The sequence below is a fragment of the Balaenoptera physalus genome (genome assembly GCF_965194825.1).
Source record: "Balaenoptera physalus genome assembly, chromosome: 14".
NCBI classification, from domain to species: Eukaryota; Metazoa; Chordata; class Mammalia; order Artiodactyla; family Balaenopteridae; genus Balaenoptera; species Balaenoptera physalus.
Window position 1 is genome coordinate 61,750,529 of NC_138893.1, and position 19,571 is coordinate 61,770,099.

At 47.3% G+C, this 19,571-nt stretch overlaps 1 protein-coding gene and 1 long non-coding RNA gene across 8 annotated transcripts in view; one reads left to right on the top strand and one right to left on the bottom strand.

Annotated features, from left to right (window-relative positions):
* Positions 1 to 715: 715 nt before the first annotated feature.
* On the bottom strand, positions 716 to 2,911 carry LOC309642404. Its single transcript, XR_014253166.1, has 2 exons — positions 1,560 to 2,911; positions 716 to 1,005 (listed from the first exon to the last, which is right to left on the bottom strand). It is a non-coding gene; the product is annotated as an uncharacterized lncRNA (long non-coding RNA).
* Positions 2,912 to 3,072: 161 nt separating this feature from the next.
* The window catches only part of SGMS1 (sphingomyelin synthase 1), a 295,457-nt gene continuing 278,958 nt past the window's right edge, over positions 3,073 to 19,571 (top strand). For 6 of the 7 annotated variants that reach the window (XM_082423837.1, XM_082423836.1, XM_082423829.1 and 3 more), the window contains exon 1: positions 3,073 to 3,328. The gene's annotated coding sequence lies outside the window, so the exon portion shown is untranslated. Of the gene's footprint in view, positions 3,329 to 3,390; positions 3,414 to 19,571 lie in introns of those variants that run through there. The other variant, XM_082423839.1, reaches the window with a different exon arrangement.

A 19,571-nucleotide genomic window follows, 5' to 3' on the forward strand; every position in this document is an offset into this window, starting at 1 on the left:
ACACACAGAAGCCTCCTTGCTTCTTGAATGCTATTTGACTATTGCTTGGTGAGTGATGGATGCTGCTTACAGGTCAACTATCAACTGGATAAAACCACTACATTTTTGATCAGGTAGGCTAGCTTCTAATGGTAGAAGGAATCATCCATCTGGAACCAAACCACCTACTTCAGAATAGCTGTTCTGGCAAGTGAACTGCTTGCCCTTGTAGTTGCTCTTAATATTATTTTTAACATATTTTAGTGACAGATTGTGACTTGGAGGTGATTCATTTTTATTTCATAGTTGTCTTGACAACAATGTAATTAATGATATTCTGTGTACTTGAGAATCCTAAAATTTTACAACCAGGCAATATGATGCTTATTAAAATTTTGATCAGAAAAATACACTGGTAAAATTCTTTAGAGTTGGGTGGATGGAGAAGGACAATTACTTATTTTTCTTAAAAAAAATTTTTTTTTTTGGTTACAAACAGTAGTGACTTAAGGACCATGACTAAATTAAATATCAAGGAGAGTCAACTATAGTGTTTCTTAAAATCACTTCACCCAGAATTTATTTTTACTGTCTTTCAGTATCTTTTTAGATTTTTTTTTACTGAGTTTATTATAGCTCTCTCTGAATTTTATGAAATTGGAACAAATTGGAGTTTTATATTTTGCTTTTTTCCATGTGTCATATTATATACAGTCGTAAAATTACTCATGGAAAGCAACTTAGAAAGCCTTTTATTATGAAACATTTCAAACATACACAGAATTAGGAAAAAAAAAAACATTACAACTATCACCCTAGAAAACCACTTACAATCAAAAACCGCTAATATTTTACAAAATTCAGATCAGCTTTACATTTCGGGTGTGGGGCATTTTAAAGTAAAGACCCCTTGACGCAAGTCTACGCCAGCTTCTTACTTGAACCTCCTTTTCTGGAAGTCCAAAGTCTGGCCATTCTGCATAAACAGCACTTCAGAGAAACCAGCCAGCAGTTTTCTGGCGCTGCCTTAGTTTGAAAAAATTTACATCATGAGAAAGCAAGCATTTTCTTGCACTTCTTAGGTATAAACTGACGAAAATTCTCAGTAGGGCTACAATGACTCAAAGAGCTTTGCCCTCTGTACACTCAAAATATGTAGTTGAACTGAATTTCAGTTGTTATTTTTAAAGCCGTAAGTGACAAAGGCACTTTCTTAATCTCCCTGAGAAGAGCAGTATAGTGACGTAGGGGTGAAGCAGCCAGTAAAGCCAAAGTGGAGGGTGCGATAAAAAGCCCGCACTGGGGCACACTGTCTTCACTCTGCTTTGGGGTAAAATTTCGATGCCTCGTTTATAAAGTGAGCCGCCCTAAGGCTTGGTTGAAATAAGTAAAATGGTCAGCAGAATCAGTGGAGGGTTTGAGGTTGCAGGATCCCTCCTCTCCCCCAGTAGTGTTTCCGATTCTGCAGGGCATTTTGCATTTCTAACAAATTCTCGGGTGATGGTGACCCATCTGGCCCTAAGACCACAGGGACCCCAAGTGGTTCGTGGCAGGACCTCAATAAACGCTATTAACATCACCATCCAAGCTGTCCACCAGCAGTGGCCATGGGATATTACATCTCAGGGAAGAGCGACGGCCTCTGTCCAAATGTTCCTGCCAACACGCCACGTCTCTGCACGGAATAGATTAGAACAGGGAGGAAGTTGGAGCAGCGGTCACTGCCTTACGGAAGGGGACCCCTTTCTCCAACTTCCGCCTCTGGGGAAAAGTAGAGGCCATCCGCCCCCGGAGTCCTGCCCTCTCGATTTCGCAGCCGCTGTTTTTAGCCCGCGCGGGAGCCTGTCCTCTCAGAAACCTGGGGCCAGTGCCGCGATTCCCGCTCTCCCGGGCAGGGCGGAGGCAGGTGCAGAGCATATGGAGTCTGGCGGGTGGGCGTGACGGGGAGCACACCTCTCTGCTCCCATCCCGCCAGCTCTCCGGTCCGTTCCGATCGCCCACGGACCGATGGCCGAGCGGAAGATGGCTGCCCGGAGCGCCACGGACAGTCACGTGCCACGGCGATGCCGCCGCACGCCCCCTCCCCCGCTCGCCGAGTCCCGGACCCAGCGGGACGCGCAGCCCCGGGTTGCCTCTCCGCCACCGGGGTACAGAACGGTACGGACACAAAGGGAGGGCCCCGAAACGGAAAGCCAGTTCTCCCCACCTAACCCGGGCGCTGGGGTCGCCCTCAGGGAACCGAGAAAAACCTTCCTTCGGGCGACCTGCACCAGGTCGGGCCACTGGGCATGCGCAGTGCTCCGGCTCGGGCACGCCCGCTCTCCAGGTTTTTCCCGCAACTCCGCGAGGCTGGCAGGAGGTGGGGCCGGCAGGAGGTGGGGCCGGGAAGGGTCGGGGTGGGGCGGCCCTGTAGCGGCCTGAGCCTCTCCCTATCAGACTGGAGCTATTCGGGCCTTACTCGCCCTGACTCATTGTTTCTGGAGTAAGAGTCTGTGCATAGAGATTTGAAAATGGGCTGTAGAGGCTGCGGTCGGCCCTTTCTACATTTTTTTTATTAAAAAAATTTTAGTTTAAAAAAATGATCAATTTCGAGTTAATTCCTAGTGCTGCACTGCTAGGCTCGGTGGGGAAGAGACTCGGGTAGCTCGCAAACTCGTGCCCGCTGGCCGGGTCTCCAGAAGGCCGAGTTTGCGTTCTCTGTTCTGACCAGCTCTAGCTCTTCAACTCTCCGGCTCTGCCCCAAATGGTATACTGCCCCCGACCGTAAAACTCGTCTCCCGTCCTGCCTGACTAAACGGCCCCCTAAAAATGTGCAAGCTGGGCCTTTCTCGTCGTTGGGGAACACGTCCGCCTCCCGAGCTTCCAATTACTTGAAAGTAAAATAACAGAGGGCAAAGCCTCACCAGCCCCTAGGTGCGCAGTCTGGCTTGGGTCCCGCTGGGTCCTGGGATGAGCTCCCCGCAGACCCCGCCCTCCTGCCCCGCCCTCCTGGCCACAGCGAACACCCGGAGGAGCGGATTTGCGTCGCGCGGGTAGCTGGGCCGGCTCGTGCAGCGGACTGGGCATGCTCCGCAGCCCGGTAGGCTAGCTGTGGCAAGTCGGAAGCGTTCGCATCAGCTAGGCAGCGGCCGGGGCAGCGGCGGCGGCGGCGGCGGCGGCGGCGGCGGCGGGGGCCAGGACGGGAGCGGGAAGGGCCGGCCAGGGAAGGCTGCTCTCCCCTTGCGACCGGCGAGCCGGCCTGACAGCGCGATCTGGGTGCGGAGCCCCAACTCTGCCCTGCCCCGGATTTCATTCCGCGGCGTGGGGCTCGGCGAGCGGAATTCCGGCGGCTGCCGCGACTCCGGTGCAAGTGAGTCGTGGGGCGGCGGGAGAGAGCCGGTCGCCGGGGGCCGATCGGACACCCCCCTCCCGGGCTTGGCCTGACGCTGGGAAAGGTGTGCGGGCAGCCCCGGGGCGAGGGGGCGTGAGCGCAGCCAGCGCCTTGCCTCGCGCGTACCTGGCGGGCACTCCCCCCGCGCCACCGCGCCAGGGGAGGGGTGGGCGCGGGGCGAGGGGGTCCCGCGGCCGGGCTCGGGGCTCCGAGCGGGCGGGCAGCCCGCGGGGCCCCCGGACCAAGTTGAGGCAGGGAGAAAGGCGGAGGCGTCAGTGGGCACCTTTTCAGAGGTCTTGCGTGCGGGCTGGAAGGCTGCCTACTGCCGGTTTGGGGGGAGCAGACGGTGGCGGGGCCGAAGAACCGCGAGGCGAGTAGCCTTCGGGCAGTGGCGCGGCGGGAGTCCGGAGACCCGCAGGGTCCGACCCCAAATCACGGCCCTACCCCCACCGCCCGGGTGGCGGCGTGACAGTTGGTACCTCTGGGTCCGATCGCAGCCGGCCAGGCGCCCTGGGTTTCGGGTACCCTCCCCACCCCGCCTCGATGTCCCCGGACAACATAACAGGTGGGAGCCCTTGGGAACCCTTTCCCTGCGGGGCGAGCCCCCCTCCGCAGGCCGCTGAACAGCCTCCAGGTTGGGGGTGGCTCCGACACCCCGCGGGGCTGCCCCCCCCCCCCCGCCCCCGGGTGAGCGTGTATACAGGTAAGGCCTGGAGGAGTCATTAGCGCAGCTTGGAGCTGGATATTCTCTCCAGGACGCGGCCCTTCACGTGAGTGAGGGGTCTCCGCGGTTCCGAGGCGACGTGTCAAGGGCAGAGCAGCGACAGCAGCGGCTGTTTCTCCCACCTTCTTAACCCAGACTCGGGCTTTCTGCTTCTTCTGGTGGACCGGGTAGGGTGTCCTGGTCTAGCTAACGGATTCAGACTGGCGCGTTCTGGTTAAAGCTTGTTTCCCTCTTGGGAGTCTCAAGTAAAAATCCGGATGAGGGTTGCCAGGGCCGGAGGGAGTGAAGAGAACCCATGTAGGTTCTTCTCAGATGTTTCTATTCACCTTCAGACAGTACCGACTTCAGCAGTACACACTTACGAAACCAAGAGTGAAGGCTGCTTTCTGAAAGGGAAGTTTATTTTCTATGTTATGGGGCCTGCTTACTATTCCAGCTCCCTTGACATTTACCTTGCTGGACCTTTAGAGCTGTTTGGACAGGTTATTTTGCTTGCGGACTTGGGGGTGTTTGGGGTTGGCTGCCTGGGTGTGGAAGTGGCAAGTGCCCGTCATGGTGTGCTGTGAACTCCCCACGCTTCCTGGCACTGGGGGTTGAACATTCGCGGGGGGACCGAGTGGGCAGAAAGAGAGGAGTGGGACTGGTGACGTAGCGACGCGATGGGAGTTGCCTAGGGCTGCCCAGGCATAACGAGGTTGGTTGGCTGTTTTGGCTTGTGCGGAAGGGGAGAGGGCTAGGCGTTTCATTGGTTCGGGGAGGAAGGTGTTCACGGGAGAAGCCTGGCGGGGGATGGGTCCCCGTCTGGTCAGCGCTCCAAGGGAAGCCCAGGGATGTTTGGTGATTCAGCAGGTGGCAGACTTCCAGCCCTGAAGCCATACCTTGGCCAAGCAAGCCAGCAAGCCAGCGAGCAAGCGGCAGCAGCTTCAGGGGAATCTCCAGGAGACTCTCCTGCCGAGAGCAGCTCACTTTCCTTATCTTGCTTTCTGTTTATGGCAGTAGGCCCTGGTTTTTTGGGTTCCTTCCCTATCTCTCTTAAACTATCTAGCATGTTTTTGAATCTCTCCAGTTCTGTGACCCGTTGGATAGCAGGAAGTGGCAGCTGCCACCATGCACAGTTTAAGTAATTAGTTAATGTGCAGAAAATGATAGCAATATGCAAAGCAGAGAAAGTCTTTTCCTTCTATTTCTGCTTCAGAGGTTAGAAATTTACATTTTTAGTAAAATAGTAAGATGTATTTCTGCAGCTTTTCATTGCTGGTAGTGAGCTATTTCAAACATCAGAGAGCATTAAAAATTAATTCAAGGGATGGATAAATGACATTAAAGGGACACAGTTATTAAAGCAATGTCTTATTCATTGGAGGATCTCTAGCATCTTGAGCAGTGCCTAACTTGTAGATACTCATTCAGCGGAAATTTAAAGAATTTTTCGTATTAGAAGCTTGTTGGTAAGTTTCGACGTTTAAAGAACTTTGTATGTTTTCATACGTCAAAATTGCCTATGTTGACCTTAGACATTGAATTTTAGCTTGAAGCCTCAACCCTTTTACTTTTTTCCTGGTTAAGTCCCTTAATTTTCAAATTGTGACAGATCCTGCATGTCAACTGAAAAAACATAAGCTTGTTTTGCTAACATATCTCATGAAAACCTAGAAGACTCCTACATATAACCATTATACATTTTTTAAATTAAAAAGTGCTCCGGCTGCATATCAAATATGCTTTTTTTTTTTTTTTTTTTTTACAAAGCTTCATTTTATACAAAACATTTCAGGAAAACTGTAGAATTCCTAAGCCTTTATCTTCCAATGAAAAGTGCTGCCGTAGAAGAGACAAAACAGTGTTTTGGGAATAAAAATTCTGGCTTGTTTGCACAGGGGGATAACCTGGCCCGTCTTTGAGGGAGGCCTGAGTGTTTGTCCAGCTCATTCTGCATTTTACCTTTGCTATTCTGTGCCTTCCTCCAGTTGTTAAGCTCTTTCTTCTTCCACTAAAGACATACTTTCCTGGCATGGGCTTGCTTACTTAAAGCTGCTGCCAGAAGCTTGCTTTCTGAAAGCTGCTGCATTTTCTCACATAAATTCTACTAGTGCTAACCTTTCTTTTTTCATCGTCCCATACACTTTTCCACCACTTCATATGATAAACTGTTCGATGGTCCTAAAAAGCTGTGGCCAGCGTGACCTTGTGGGGGGCATGACAGATTGTAGCTGGCTCTCTCTTTGCCTTTTTTGGATGGTAGCTGTAACCACAGCAGTCTCTTCTGGAAGAACTGGTAAGGCATACCTGGTCTTAAAGATTTTGGACTTTTCTGTTAAGGCTCTTGGTCAGGAACATAAATGGTCATTTATCGTCTCCTACCACATCCCAAGAATTTTGGCTGTAAAGTGTGTCACTTTAATAAGCTAGCTACCCAGTCACCAGAGGAGCATATTTAGATGTGGCAGTTAGGAAGCAGCGTTGGATGTCGGGGAGGAGAGGGTGAAGAAAAGGGAAGAGAAGGGTGGGTGGGGCCAGGAAGGTGGCTTGGTTTTGTGACTGTGACTTCTGGTTTCAGTAAAACAGAATCGAATGGCTGATCAACAGGTATGGCTTGGTCTGTGCTGGAGTGCTCTGCTCCCCTCCCTAGTCCTCTTTCCCTCCACAGATAAACACACCACACACACACATAGCCACACACAAATCCGCAGACCCACACGTGCACACACACTCTGACAAGAGACACAGACACAGACGTAGACACATACACCCTTTGCCAAAAGCTAAGCATCCCAGCTTCTTTTTAAATACTAATATGTCACACAGGGAAAGTCCAGGGCTCAGTCGCAGGTTGAATTCTGGGGGCCTGAAATCACCCCAAGCTTGTATTTCAGGAAGATTCCCCTTCCCTCTCTCGTGGCAAGGTGATCTGCCCTCTTAGCCTGCAAAGCTTCTGGGGGCTTTCACTGAAGCAACCATTGTGTGTAAATATAGGTGAGGTAGTTTTCACCTTTGAGACTTCCTGGTGCTGAGGGTTGAGTTAACATGCTTCAGTTTTTGGCATAAGATCTCCCCGTGCAAAGCCCCTTTCTTGTTTTGTTTTTTCCTTCTTTCCCACTCTCATTCCCCTCTCCGTCAGACGAGCTTCCTCTCTTGTGTTGGATGTTCTTGGGTATGTCTCTATCCTTGTTAAAGATGTTGTGTTCTTGAGTGCATGTTTTCAGTTCAGGTAAGTAGTGCTGTGCTGCTATGTTTTCATTCGGTTGCTTTTCCATTCAATATTAAAACTTTTTGTTAGGGAAATTTTCAGACATTCATAAAAGTCAAAAGAATTTCATTCAACATTTTATTTGAGAGATCTATGTTAGTATAGGTTTATCCAGTGCATTGCTATGACTGCTGTTTTTTACGGCTGGCCTGCTACGTACCCACTAGTTTCACTTACCCATTTTTCTAATGATGCACACTTAGGTCACCTCCACTTCTGCTACCATGAGCAAAGCTGTGATGAAGGAATATCCTGCGGCATCTCTTAATGATGCCTGTGAGAATCTCTCTAGGGTAGTGGTTCTTACAGTGGTCCATACCGAGCAGCATCAACCTCACCTGGGAACTGTTAGACTTGTAGGTGCTCGGGACCTAACCTAGACCTCCTGAATCAGGAACCCTGGGGCAGACCCCATCAATTTGTGTTTTAGGAAATCCAGCCTGGAGACTCCGGTGCATAGGAAAGTTTGAGGAGCACTGCTCTAAGGGTATCTACCCAAGAGTGGGAGGGCTGGGTAAAAGAGAACAAACACACTGTTCTTATTAAATACTGCCAAATTAGTCTCCAGTGTTGCTGGACTGGTTGACACTCTCACAGCAGTGCATGAGGGGCTCCTAATTCACCACATCCTCCTTAGTGGTTGATATTAACCGTCTTTCTAATTTTACCAGTATTTGATGGCTTCTTATTGTTTTAATGTGAACTTACGTAATTTCTTAATGAATTTGAGCATCTTTTAATATATTTGTTAGCTATTACCATTTCTTTGACTGGCTTTAGTCTGTTTTTCTAATGTATTGCTTTGCAGATGTCTTAAATATCCTAGATGTTAATCTCATTCTGCTATCTATTAACTTTATCAGTGGTAACTTTCAGAAATTTAAAATTTTGATATAGCCCAGTGCCATTAATTTTTGCCTTTTGTACATTAGGAATCTTAAGATGTTCTTCCTTACCCCAAGATTACAAATATATTCTATATTTTCTTCTGTCAACTTCCTGCTTTTACCTTTCACAGTGAGGGCTGTAATCTGTTTGAGGTTCGTCTTAATACACAGTGTATGGAAGGAATCTGGTGTTATTTTTTCCTTTCCATTTTGTGAGCCAGTTTTCCCAAAATCATTAACCAGTGTATTTTTTTTTCTAGTATTTTAGGGATGAATGTGGAGCCACCTCTATCATACATCAGGTTCCCACATGCACGAGTCTATTTTTTTCTACTTTATTGAGTTATAATTTATGTATGGTAAACTTCACCTGTACATTTAAAATGTACAATCTAATGAATTTTGACAGATGTGCATACTTGTGAAACCACACAGTCAAGATCCAGAGCATTTCCCTCACCCTAAAACTTCCCCTTTGTCTTCCATCCCTCCCTTTGTCCCCAGGCCCAGGCAACCACTGGTCTGCTTTCTGCTACAAATTGGTTAGTTTGCATTTTCAGATTTTGAGATTCCTCACAGGGTTTAAATTCTCTATTCTGTCCCAGTCATCTGTCTATTTCTGTGCCAAATTATTTTTATTATTATAGCTCTGCAGTGTGTCTTATATGGCAGGGTGAGCCCCTTCTTTGCTCTTCTTTTTCAGAACTTAGTTATTTGTGGATCTTTTTTCTTCCATATACATTTTGGAATGCTTGTCAAATTCTCAACAAAGTCTTGGAAATGTGATTGGCACTGCATTGAATGTATAGTCTAACATGGGGGAGAATTGACACTTCTTCCTTCTTAATGTAATTCTATCCATGAACATGGTTGCCCCATCTTTTTTTAATGACATATAATAGAGTTTAAAATTTTCTCTGTCACAACATTTTTTACAAAAGTAATGTGTTGTTTCGAGGAGAATTTGAGCTTGGGCTTTTTAGTCTGAACCTTAGAGGAAGGCAGAGTGTAGGGGCTTGGGGGACAGATGTTTCAATCTCTGTTCTCCATTCACTGACCTTGAGTGACACTGGGCAAGTTCTCACCTTTGGTGGCCCCAGGTTCCTCCTTCCTCAAGCTAGATCCCAGCAGCCTCCTCTACAAGGCTGCTGAGTTGCTGAGGCCTTTAAATGAGATAATGTAGGAGAGGCAGGAGTACAAATCTTGAAACATTTGCTGCTCAGTAAATGTTGGTGTAACACCTCCCCTAATGCTGTCTTTCAATAGCAAAAACTTCATACTTTTATTCTACTTCTTAGGGATTGATAAACAAAGAAGTGTCAGAAAAGCAAAGTGAATAAGCCAACCAATTAACTGTGTAACACTCTCCAATTCTATACATGTAAGTCCATGCTTCTACCTAATTTTGTGGGGTTTCACAGAAAGTATGGATACTTCCAAAGAATGTTACAGTCCAGTAGGGAAGAAAAGACCAATATATAAGAAACAGAACTCTATGTGACAGATGGCTTATAATTAAGGTTAAGTGGTGTGGTACCAGGGGAGTTATGAGTAGGGAGAAATGCTGTTCTGTGAGAGTTTTTTTTTCTTTTAATTGAAGTATAGTTAATCTATCATGTTGTGTTAGTTTCAAGTGTACAGCACAGTGATTCAGTTATACATACATATGTATATATATATTTTTTCAGATTGTTTTCCATTATGTTATTACAATATACTGAATATAGTTCCCTGTGTTATACAGAAGATCCTTGTTGTTTACCTACTTTATATATAGTAGTGTTTATATGTTAATCCCAAACTCCTAATTTATCTCCCCCTCTCCCGCCCCCCACTGCTATCCCCTCTGGTAACCGTAAGTTTGTTTTCTATGTCTGTGAGTCTATTTCTGTTTTGTAAATAAGTTCATTTGTATCATTTTTTAAGATTCTACTTATAAATGATGTTATATGATAATTGTCTTTGTCTGACTTACTTCACTTAGTATGATAATCTTTAGGTGCATCCATGTTGCTACAAATGGCATTTCATTCTTTTTTTATGGCTAATATTCCATTATATATATATATATATATATATATATATATATATGTGTGTGTGTATATATATATGTGTGTGTATATATATATATATATATATATATATATATATATATATATATACACACACACACACACACATATCCCATTTTCTTTACCCATTCATCTGTCAGTGGACATTTAGGCTGCTTCCATGTCTTAGCTGTTGTGAATAGTGCTGCAGTGAACATTGGGGTGCATGTATCTTTTCGAATTAGAGTTTTCTCCGGATGTGCCCAGGTGTGGGGTTGCTGGACCATATGGTAACTTTATATTTAGTTTTTTTTTTTTAATAAATTTATTTATTTTTGGCTGTGTTGGGTCTTTGTTGCTGCGTGCCAGCTCTCTCTAGCTGTGGCGAGCGGGGGCTACCCTTTGTTGCGGTGCGCGGGCTTCTCATTGCAGTGGCTTCTCTTGTTGCGGAGCACGGGCTCTAGGCGCATGGGCTTTGGTAGTTGCAGCAGGCGGACTCAGTAGTTGTGGCTCACAGGCTCTAGAGCACAGGCTCTGTAGTTGTGGCGCACAGGCTTAGTTGCTCCACGGTATGTGGGATCTTCCCAGACCAGGGCTCGAACCCGTGTCCCCTGCATTGGCAGGCAGATTCTTAACCACTGCGCCACCAGGAAAGCCCTATATTTAGTTTTTTAAGGACCCTCCATACTGTTTTCCATAGTGGCTGTACCAATTTATATTCCCGCCAACAGTGTAGGAGGTTTCACTTTTCTCCCCACCCCCTCCAGCATTTATTATTTGTGGACTTTTTAATGATGACTGTTCTGACTGGTGTGAGGTCATACCTCATTGTAGTTTTGATTTGCATTTCTTTAATAATTAGCGATATTGAGCATCTTTTCACGTGCTTGTATGTCTGTATGTCTTCTTTGGAGAAAAGTCTCTTTAGGTCTTCTGCACATTTTTTTTTTTTAAATTATTTATTTATTTATTTATTTTTGGCTGTGTTGGGTCTTCGTTTCTGTGCGAGGGCTTTCTCTAGTTGCGGCGAGCGGGGGCTACTCTTCATCGCAGTGCGCGGGCCTCTCACTATCGCGGCCTCTTTTGTTTTCTGCACATTTTTTGATAGGGTTGTTTGTTTTTTGATATTAAGCTGTATGAGCTGTTTGTATATTTTGGAAATTAATCCCTTGTTGGTAGCATCCTTTGCAAATATTTTTCTCCTAGTCCATAGGTGGTGTTTTCATTTTGTTTATGGTTTCCTTTGCTGTGCAAAAGCTTTTAAGCTTAATTAGGCCCCATTTGTTTATTTTTGTTTTATTTCCATTATTCTAGGAGACAGATCCAAAAATATATTGCTGCGATATATGCCAAAGAGTGTTTTGCCTATGTTCTCCTCTAGAAGTTTTATAGTCTCTGGTCTCACATTTAGGTCTTAAATCCATTTTGAGTTTATTTTCGTATATGGTGTTAGAGTATGTTCTGATTTCATTCTGTCACATGTAGCTGTCCAGTCTGTGAGACTTTGACTTGACTTGAGTAGAATTAGATTACGGGGGAGTGAAGGGGCCTGAGAAACCAAGTATAATTAGCATTTCTGTCCAGGGCTTTGGGAGCCTAGTATTGAACTCCATGACAGTGGATTGTGTGCCTAAATTTAAGTGTCTTAAAAATCATTGCTTTGGAAACAGTGACAACAAGTGGCTAGTAGATACCTAGGTAACTAATAGCTCTCTGTCATATAATATAGTGGTTAAGAGCACTGTTCCTGAGTTCAGGTCTTGGCCTTACCATTTAGGAGCTGTAGGACCTTAGAGAAGTTATGTAAACCTTATGTGCCTCAGTTTCCCTAATCCTCATTGGTGGGTCTCATAACAGCAGGTACCTCAGAGGTTGAGGACTGTAAGTTAACCTTTGTCACGTGCTTAGTTCATGGCACAAGGTAATCACAATATAAATGTTAGCTGTTCTTATGACTACTTTTGTTAATATTCATTGCGTTCCTCCCGTTATCTCCCATGAGGTATTTGAGGCCTTATGCCCCAGAGTTGTTGGATGTCCAGAAAGACTGTCGGAGGCACAGTACTGGAGAGAGAATTCTTTTTCTTCAGGTTGCCGGGCATGTGGTGGGCGCTCAGTTGTAGACTGAGCAAGTAAATGCTTGACAGACAATGAAGCCAGGTGCTGTCTCTTGGTCCTGAATGTCCTCAGTCAGGTGGCTAGTGTTGACCTTAAAAATTATGGTTATTTTACTGGCAAAAGTTGGTTTATTTGGGAATAACAGAGAATTACAATTCAGGACAAGTAAGCCATGGCAAAAATCATAGGCAAGCCCAACAAACAAAGGAGAGTAATGTTATTTTATAGAGAAAAAGGAGGAAGTTGGAAAGGGTTGTTTTGAAGGAAAGTCCATTGGAAAAAGGTGAGGGTTGAGGGTGATGACGGTTTCTCATTGGCTGAGTTGCTGGGGTAGTCGATTTCTTGTGGGAGATGCAGTGTACATCTGTTCCTGTTGGGGCCTGTAATTGGTGATTCTTTCCCATTGATGCTGCTTCTGTTAGGGTGTGTAATTGACAATTCTTCCTGAGATTAATATCCAGTGGTACTGCATGAGTGTTCCCCCTTCAGGCCTTCTGACTCCATTTTAGTGAGGTTTCCCTTTATTAATTTTCACATCAGCATGCAGGAAGCAGGTTTTGTTTTGCTGTATTCCTAGTTCTGATTAGACCTTTTGGCAAAGGTGTAGTAATCATAGGGATTCATACTTGTTGAGGATGAACCACATGCCAGACACTGTCAAAGCCTTTTCCCTTTCGGCCTTTTCCCTTTCGGACAGTCCTGTAAGAGGCATGTTATCATTATCCCTTTTTAGAGATGAGGAGAGTGGGGCACGAGTAATTTGCCCAACAAAGTAGGAGGGCCCTGAAAGAGTTCAGTGTTTGGGGCCTTTGCCAGTTGACAGAAATTACCAGAGTACGTGCTCTTGGTGGGGCGCCATTGTAATTACCTAGAATTGTGAAGCACACGTTAGCCCAGCAGGGCATTCCCATGACCTTGGAGGTTTCTCAGCCTACGTTGATAGTTCTCAAATTTCAACAGATATTAGAATCACCTGGAGTCTCGTTAAAACACCCTGTGCTGGGCCCATCCCCACCAGAGTTTTTGAGGCAAGTAGCTTGGGGTGGGACCTAGTAGTTTACAAGTCCCAGGACAAGATGATGCTGATTCTGCTGGCCTGGGACCCCTCTTTGAGAACCACTTCCATAAGCAATACTCACGTCAGTGAAGAGCCAGCGGCTCCTACTTCAGTTACAGTCAGGTGAGATGATTTCAGATTGAGAAATTTTAAACACTTTCCACCTCATGGAATAAAAACTGAACTCACACGGTCCTGTTTATCTACGCCAGCAGAGGGATGTCTGAGTCAGGGCAGCGCAGAAATTGCTTTCTGTCCTTGCCGGTGTTTGTGACCTGGGTTAGATGGATGATAACCCGGGCTGGAGAGAAAATTTGGAAATGCAAGTCAAGATTTATTAGAAGCATGAACTGCCATCAAATGCATCCCGCCTTAGGAAGATGACCTGATTTTGTTTTTGTTTATAAATTTATTTATTTATGGCTGCGTTGGGTCTTTGTTCCTGCGCACGGGCTTTCTCTAATTGCATTGAGCTGGGGCTACTCTTTGTTGTGGTGTGCGGACTTCTCATTGCGGTGGCTTCTCTTGTTGCAGAGCATGAGCTCTAGGCACGCGGGCTTCAGTAGTTGTGGCACGCGGGCGCAGTAGTTGTGACTCGGAGGCTCTAGAGCTCGGGCTCAGTAGTTGTGGCGCACGGGCTTAGTTGCTCCGCGGCATGTGGGATCTTCCCGGACCAGGGCTCGAACCCATGTCCCCTGCACTGGCAGGTGGATTCTTAACCACGGAGCCACCAGGGAAGTCCCACCTGATTTGTTTTTATTTTGCTATTTTCCACCTTCCCCACTCCCTGCCATAGGCACAAAAAAGGCTTTGTGTCCACTGTTTAACCCCGTGGGAAAATTTAGGCACAGAGAAATTAAAAGTGTATGAAGATGCATAGCCTGACAGTAGAGAGACGGAAGATAATCTTATTTGACTGGGCTAATTGTAGTAGAAAACTATCTGTTTGTAAGAAGGCACTTAAAAAAAACAAAGAAAAGAAAAGCAGGAGAAGGACTGTGTACCTGTCTCTAGCTGTTGGGAGGTAAAATAGCTACCATGTGTCGAAATTTACCACAGCCTCACACACAGGAAGCCCTCACCAAGTGCGGTCCACTGTTACTCCAGCCAAAGTTTTCTGTTGTGCAATTGAGACTGCACTGCCCCCATCTGAAGAATGTTACACATAAAACTGAGGAATTAGAAATTTTTAGAATTGAAAGGTTTTGTAGGAAATGGGGACTTAGGATTACTTTAGGATTACAAGTCAATTGTATCTGGGAAGAAACGTTCCAGATTTTCCCTGTGCCGGTTGTCGCGGCTCTCCTGTGACCCCAGTAGCCGGGATTAGCTTGTGTGCTTGGTGAGGGGACGTGGCAGGGCAGAGAGAATGGGGGAGGGCCAAGGGAAGACTGGGGAGGGCAGACAGCCCTGAGCATATACGCCAGACCTTCTCAGCCAGGGGTTTACAGCGGCAGGGGGTGAACACAGGGTGAGGGTCTGTTATGGGCCAGACCCCTGTTAGGCCTGGAGATATAGGGATGAGTGAGATGGGGTCTGGGTTCCTGAGGGGTTAGTGGGGGAGACAGACATGTCCACGGATAAATGTCATGACCAACTAGTGGGTGCAGTATGGCAGCTGCACACCCAGCACCCTGGGGTGGGGCGGGAGGGCTGGACAGAGAGGTGGCCTGCTCCTGGTTCCCTGTGTGACAGCGCACGTGAGAAGGTGACTAACACCAGAGGGTAGCACAGATGGAACTGGAACTGGTGTATTCCGGTTTTGTTTCCTTCTTTCTTTTGTTTTTGGGATTTCCATTTTGAGTGAGAGAATTCTGACCGCAGAGGGGAGTCTGGGCACATGGGTGCTGTAAGAATCCAGAGCTGGAAGTGCCCTTCAGAACCACTTAGGAGGTCGGAGGGGCACATTCTAGTTTACTTTTTTTGTCTTTGACAACTGTGGCTAATTTTTCGCTATTTCCTATGAATGTAAAACCTGCAGAAGATTAATGCCTTCCTATCTTTAAGGTACATCAGCTTTTAAAAGAAAGATTCTTTATTAAAAGCAAGGTTTTATTTGCCCTTAATTTTTGGCAAAGTGCTAAATTCCACTTTCAGTTTTGTTTTCAGTGGTTTGCACTTCTCACTTTCCTTCTTCCCTCTTCCCTTCCCTTCTCTCTTCCCCCTCCTTTCCTTAATACCCTTGCAAATACCATGCAAGCTAAGGCAGAGTGCCAACACTGTGACCTTGGCAAACTTGGGCCTCGGCTTCCTTATCTGTAAGTGGAGAGTTTGGATTAGTTGGCGCATAGTCACCTGGTCCCCACATCTGTGAGTCCTGTGACTAGGGGACACCTGAAAAGAGGGGCTCATGAACTCCATTTCATCAGTCGTTTATTCTCCTGTTAATAAAAAAGAATCTTATTTCAGAACCGCCTTCCCCAATCCTGTTAGTTGCACGTCCAAACCACTTTCTAGAAACAGCAGTAAGCGGTTGATTCTTCACTGTGGTATTTTCCAGCTTGTGATTGATGCCCCTCCTGGCAGGCTGTCTCTATTACAGGTGCACAGTGTGGGCTGTTCAGTGTTTTAGTCACAGGCATACTGTGTGAATCTGTGAAGGATGTTAGGACGTGTGATAGAAGGACAGATCGTAAGGGGTGATCAGCCTGAGGTTGTGCGGTGGGGTGGCGGCGTGGGTAAGCCAGGAGAGCGGGTAATGCTCAGGTTCCAGACGGAGCTCCCAAGAGTCACAGGTCAGGTGAAGGTTAGGGCTGGGAGGAAAGGTCCCGGGAGCAGAGAGGCGAGCAGAGAGGCGGAGAGAGAGCTCAAGAAACCATCCCCGAAGGATCGGGGGAGGGGCGGCTGAAGGGGATCCCCCCCTCCAGCTGTGAGGGCAGGAGCGGAGGCTGGGGACATCACAAAGGGAAGAGGAAGAGCAGCTGGGGGGAAGGGAACCGCTTTTACGCTTCCAGCAAGCACAGGCTGAGGGTTTGGGCAGAAGTCTGAAAAGGGGGTGGGGTGCCCATCGGCCTGAGGCCAGAAGGGAGGAGTTCATTGCTCCCAAGGAAATCAGGAGGGAGAGGGATGGGCTGGGTGGGTGGAAGAGGAGAGGACAGCCCGATGGGCGGCGTGCTGGGATCAAAAGGGTGTCGTGAGAGAAACACCTGCATGGGGTGATCCATGGCCTTCAGCCTGAGCCAGGCTGCTCTGGTCACCTGAGACCGAGAGAGCAAGTGGGGACACGTGTGGCCATCCTTTTGGGCCGCTGGCTTTCTCTCGTGTGCAATGGGAATAGTAAGCACTACGTCGCAGTGTTGTCCTTCTGAAGGCCCTTGGTACGTGCAGAGCACCTTCCCAGTTGCGGAGGTGACCTTGGGAGGTGGCAGCAGAGGATTCCCGTCTGAGAGGGAGGGGATAGTCTCCAGTTTCCCTTCCGCTCCCTGGCCAGCGTTGACCGTTCACTTGACTAGGCGGACCGTGAGCGAGACTTAGAGATGGTGCCCTGGGACTGTCCATCTGTCCCCAACTTCGTGGCCGTGTGTTGTTGAGATTTTTATCACGTGGTCTCTCATCCGATCCCTTACGATTCTTCCTGATCTCATCCCAGAGCCTGTCCCTGTTCTCCTGGCTGCGAGTTCGGTCTCCGCACCCTAAGATCCCAAGTGCACAGAATGGCCCATGTGTGTCATTGCTCTCTGTGAAAGTCTTCGTGGTGGCCTCAGTCTCCAGCATGCGCCTTCAGACTCAGTGGGACCAGCATTTCTGACTTGGATGAGGCTGAGTATACAGGTGTGGACAAAGCAAAGTCTCCATGCGCATGGAGTTTTCCTGGTGATGGGGCAGACAGGACAATCAAGTCAACAAATGTGAGGCCCGCCAGGGGGTCAGGAGGCAGAGCCTCAGCGAGCCTTGTAACAGCTCTGCACCCGCGCACACGGTCGGTCATTTGACATTTGCAGTACTGCTGCTGTTTGTGTAGTGACACCTGAGTTCCTTTGAAAGGCCCTGCAGAGTTAGCAGCAGTTGTGCTGGGCTGAGTTCCAGGTTTCCATCGGGGCCCTGATCATGGCTGGCTTTCCCCTCCCTTTGATTTTAGAGACAGAGACAGGGTGGTGTGAACACCCCCAGAATATCTCAGGCCTCCTTTTGACCGTTTGTTTGAAGGCGTGATGAGTGGCCCAGGGGTTCTTACTAGGGTCCATGGATGGGTTTCCTGAAGCCATCGAAATCCAGTTTATCATTCTGGGTGTCTGCATTTTTCTGGTGAGAGTGTCTAAAGCTTTCATTAAATCCACCAGGAAGAGCTCTGAAATGTTTATTTATTTATTTATTTATTTATTTAGGCCACACGGCCCACGGGATCTTGGTTCCCTGACCAGGGATGGAACCTCTGCCCCTGCAGTGGAACCGCCAGGGAAGTCCCTGAAAGGTTTATTTTTATGAAAATGGATGAAAAGATAGAATTGGGCCATTGAGGGCTTCTCTTTATTGCTGTCTGTCCCCTTTGTAGAGGAACTAATGTGATGTGATTTGCCTAAAGCGAGGAGGCAGACACAGGCCGAGAGCCTCAGTACGCTTATCTGGGACTTGCCATTTCTGTGTCTTATGGTGGGGACGCGTTCAGTTATTCCTCTGAGAAAAAAGAGAAGCAAAATGATAAAGCTGGCATCATGGAAGCCCAGCCAACTCAGTGGGAGAGAGTGGGGGAGGAGTATGTGATGCTGCAATGTGGTTTTGTCATCCACTTAGCAGGAGGAGAAGGCTGGGTCTCAGGAAGAGAGCAGAAGACCACTTGAGCAGGTGATGCTTCTCAGATTTCTGAGTCTGATGGGCACTGACCGTAGGTCTGGAGAGGACAGTCTAGGACTTTGGCTGTTGATGTCAAAGGCACCTGTTTTAGGAGATTCCTCTGCTTGAGAAGTCCATAATGGTTTACGTAAATAATAAAGCTCATGACAATTGTCCTTCAAGATGAGGGTATGGAGGGTAGCTTTTAAGAGGGAGGGCGTTGATACTGACCTACTATTTGATCCAGCAATTCTACTTCTTGGGGTTTATTTTAAGAAATAATTAAGACCATTATTCATCCCAGAGCTGTTTGTCATAGTGAAAAGTTGAAAACCTAAGTATACAACAGTTGGGGGTTGGTTAAACAAATGACATATATCCAAATAATGGAATACTTGGCAACCCTAAAAAATAATATCCAGAGGAATATTTGTAGAAAGTTGTTCAAAAAACATTGTTATGTACAAAAAGTTACATACTGCCTTTGTAAAAAATAAACTATTCAGAAAATACTAGTTGGGTGCCTACCATGAGCCAGGAGCCCTGCTGGACGGTGGTGACAGAGTGAGGAACTAGGCAGTTACGTTTCCTGCCCTCAATTAGCGTACCGTCTACTAGGGAAATAGTCACGCCATATTGACTTTCTCATAAAGTTTTATAAATACTCATAGGAGGACTCCAAAAACAGTGACTCCTTAACAGGCACGTTCAGCCACCTGTGAGGTCCGATCAGCTATGTCTCTGTATACTTGTTACTGGCTACGTCCCTGACCTGAAATCACTGATTTCCTAGAAAGCTTGAAGTAAGTCACTGAGATGTGTTACTGACACTGCCTTACTGTCTAACTGTCTTCCTTTCTCCCCCGCAGTTCGAGGCTCTGCGGGGGGAAGGGTGGTGGAGGCACAGTCGTTTTGGGCGTGGGGGATATTCCCGCCCTACTTCCTGACTTCTGTCCTCAGTGCTGTCGTCATCACAAGCCTTGTCACCAGCTCACCTGGAATTGCCTCTTGTTCACTGTCGCCTCTCGTGGGCCTCACATCGTCCTGACTTGGGCCCCTGACTTGTTGTCATCTGTGGTGTTTGAAGCCACGTGGAGTAGTGCTTCATTCTTAGAAATCGCCGGGACTGGAATCTGCGTGTCCTGCCTGCCCGATGGACATCTTTTCCACTAGGCAACAGCATGGCGGTTCCTGGTCACCACAGCGAGGGCTCTTCCAAGCAGGTCTGCGTTAAAAACCACATGCATTTCAAATCGGTGACCCCACAAAATTGCGAGAAAGCTTAATTCCTTCAAAGGCAAAAGGGCAGCAGATTTCTTGAGGAAGAAGAAATGAACCACCGTCTCTCCTAGCGTGGCTGCCTGTCAC